The sequence below is a fragment of the Ranitomeya imitator genome, unplaced genomic scaffold (genome assembly GCF_032444005.1).
Source record: "Ranitomeya imitator isolate aRanImi1 unplaced genomic scaffold, aRanImi1.pri SCAFFOLD_24, whole genome shotgun sequence".
NCBI lineage: Eukaryota > Metazoa > Chordata > Amphibia > Anura > Dendrobatidae > Ranitomeya > Ranitomeya imitator.
In genome coordinates this window covers 177,664-181,188 of record NW_027194605.1, presented here as the reverse complement: position 1 = coordinate 181,188, position 3,525 = coordinate 177,664, and the positions used below count along the sequence as shown (strand labels likewise).

The following is a 3,525-nucleotide window of genomic DNA, read 5'->3' as shown; positions in this document are numbered from 1 at the left end:
GATAGTATTCTGCTACAGATGGATCTGGATAAGTTGGAAACTTGGGCTGAAAGGTGGCAGATGAGGTTTAACAATGATAAATGTAAGGTTATACACATGGGAAGAGGGAATCAATATCACCATTACACACTGAACGGGAAACCACTGGGTAAATCTGACAGGGAGAAGGACTTGGGGATCCTAGTTAATGATAAACTTACCTGGAGCAGCCAGTGCCAGGCAGCAGCTGCCAAGGCAAACAGGATCATGGGGTGCATTAAAAGAGGTCTGGATACACATGATGAGAGCATTATACTGCCTCTGTACAAATCCTTAGTTAGACCGCACATGGAGTACTGTGTCCAGTTTTGGGCACCGGTGCTCAGGAAGGATATAATGGAACTAGAGAGAGTACAAAGGAGGGCAACAAAATTAATAAAGGGGATGGGAGAACTACAATACCCAGATAGATTAGCGAAATTAGGATTATTTAGTCTAGAAAAAAGACGACTGAGGGGCGATCTAATAACCATGTATAAGTATATAAGGGGACAATACAAATATCTCGCTGAGGATCTGTTTATACCAAGGAAGGTGACGGGCACAAGGGGGCATTCTTTGCGTCTGGAGGAGAGAAGGTTTTTCCACCAACATAGAAGAGGATTCTTTACTGTTAGGGCAGTGAGAATCTGGAATTGCTTGCCTGAGGAGGTGGTGATGGCGAACTCAGTCAAGGGGTTCAAGAGAGGCCTGGATGTCTTCCTGGAGCAGAACAATATTGTATCATACAATTATTAGGTTCTGTAGAAGGACGTAGATCTGGGTATTTATTATGATGGAATATAGGCTGAACTGGATGGACAAATGTCTTTTTTCGGCCTTACTAACTATGTTACTTTGTTACTATGTTACTGTGGTCATGGCAAGGAATAAATATCAAGGATTGAAAGTCAAAATGCATTGTTTCTGCCCAGTTTCGAACTGGGTACCTTTCCCGTGTGAGGCGAACGTGATAACCACTACACTACAGAAACTAGATGAAAGACGTTACTGGGCTCACGACAAGCAATCGAGATCAAGAACTGAAAGTCAATAGCTTTGTCAGCAAAGCATAATGGCGTGTTTCTGCCCAGATTTGAACTGGGGACCTTTCGCGTGTTAGGCGAATGTGATAACCACTACACTACAGAAACTCCGTGCTAAGCTCAAACTGTTCAAACACACCGAAATGAAATTGAAAATAAATGATCCCGCCAAACTCAACAGGTCTTCCTCTATGTCTGAACTCAGGACAAAGTGCACTTTTCAACCAAGGAACCTTTCATTTGTCAGACTACTGAAAAAAAGAAAAAACATGGAAACAAAACCATTTTGCAAAAAAAAATCTCATGCCTTTGTCCAAAAGCCAAAAAGAAAGAGAAAAAGCAAGTAGATGCCTGGTTTCGCACCTTGATCCTATCAGGTGTTACTTGAACTAGAAAAACGTATACAATGTCAAAAACACACACTCTTGACAAAAGCAGACGCATGTAGAAATCATCAAAGGGGTAAAAATGATGCTGATTACATCAACAATACAGGAAAGAAATATATCTTGGTACCGTGTTAGCCAGTGGATAGAAAAATATTTAGAATTGAGAGTCCTCAGTGGTTGATACCTTTTAATGGCTAACTGAAAATATGGTAACAAATTGCAAGCTTTCGAGACTACACAGGTCTCTTCATCAGGCAAAGACTAAAACAAGTTCTGAAGAATCACATATTTATGCACAACATAGTATAGGGAAAAAAAAAAAAAGAGGGGAAAAAAACCATGGATAAGCCAGGTGACATGAAGCAGAATTACCATGGGTGATATGGACGTAACTGTTTATCACCCATGGTAATTCTGCTTCATGTCACCTGGCTTATCCATGGTTTTTTTCCCCTCTTTTTTTTTTTTTCCCCTATACTATGTTGTGCATAAATATGTGATTCTTCAGAACTTGTTTTAGTCTTTGCCTGATGAAGAGACCTGTGTAGTCTCGAAAGCTGGCAATTTGTTACCATCTTTTCAGTTAGCCATTAAAAGGTATCAACCACTGAGGACTCTCAATTCTAAATAACCACTACCCTACAGAAACTAGATGAAAGACGTTACTGGGCTCACGACAAGCAATCGAGATCAAGAACTGAAAGTCAATAGCTTTGTCAGCAAAGCATTATGGCATGTTTCTGCCCAGTTTTGAACTGGGGACCTTTCGCGTGTTAGGCGAATGTGATAACCACTACACTACAGAAACGGAACGAAAAAGGTTACTGTGGTCATGGCAAGGAATAAAGATCAAGGATTGAAAGTCAAAATGCATTGTTTCTGCCCAGTTTTGAACTGGGGACCTTTCGCGTGTGAGGCGAACGTGATAACCACTACACTACAGAAACTAGATGAAAGACGTTACTGGGCTCACGACAAGCAATCGAGATCAAGAACTGAAAGTCAATAGCTTTGTCAGCAAAGCATAATGGCGTGTTTCTGCCCAGTTTTGAACTGGGGACCTTTCGCGTGTTAGACGAATGTGAAAACCACTACACTACAGAAACTCCGTGCTAAGCTCAAACTGTTCAAACACACCGAAATGAAATTGAAAAAAAATGATCCAGCCAAACTCAACAGGTCTTCCTCTATGTCTGAACACAGGACAAAGTGCACTTTTCAACCAAGGAACCTTTCATTTGTCAGACTACTGAAAAAAAGAAAAAACATGGAAACAAAACCATTTTGCAAAAATAAATCTCATGCCTTTGTCCAAAAGCCAAAAAGAAAGAGAAAAAGCAAGTAGATGCCTGGTTTCGCACCTTGATCCTATCAGGTGTTACTTGAACTAGAAAAACGTATACAATGTCAAAAACACACACTCTTGACAAAAGCAGACTCATGTAGAAATCATCAAAGGGGTAAAAATGATGCTGATTACATCAACAATATACACTTGTGATCAAAATAAAGAGAAACCGCATGCTTCTGCCCGGGATCAAACCGGAGACCTTTCGCGTGTAAAGCGAACGTGATAACCACTATACTACAGAAACTAGATAAAAGATGTTACTGGGCTCACGACAAGCAATCGAGATCAAGAACTGAAAGTCAATAGCTTGGTCAGCAAAGCATTATGGCATGTTTCTGCCCAGTTTTGAACTGGAGACCTTTCGCGTGTTAGGCGAATGTGATAACCACTACACTACAGAAACGGAACGAAAAAGGTTACTGTGGTCATGGCAAGAAATAAAGATCAAGGATTGAAAGTCAAAATGCATTGTTTCTGCCCAGTTTCGAACTGGGGACCTTTCGCGTGTGAGGCGAACGTGATAACCACTACACTACAGAAACTAGATGAAAGACGTTACTGGGCTCACGACAAGCAATCGAGATCAAGAACTGAAAGTCAATAGCTTTGTCAGCAAAGTATAATGGCGTGTTTCTGCCCAGTTTTGAACTGGGGATCTTTCGCGGGTTAGGCGAACGTGATAACCACTACACTACAGAAACTCCGTGCTAAGCTCAAACTG

At 41.0% G+C, this 3,525-nt stretch overlaps 1 non-coding gene across 1 annotated transcript; it reads right to left on the bottom strand.

Annotated features, from left to right (window-relative positions):
• Positions 1 to 1,099: 1,099 nt before the first annotated feature.
• Positions 1,100 to 1,172, bottom strand: TRNAV-AAC (transfer RNA valine (anticodon AAC)). The gene has a single exon. It is a non-coding gene; the product is annotated as a tRNA-Val (tRNA).
• Between the last annotated feature and the right edge of the window lie 2,353 nt (positions 1,173 to 3,525).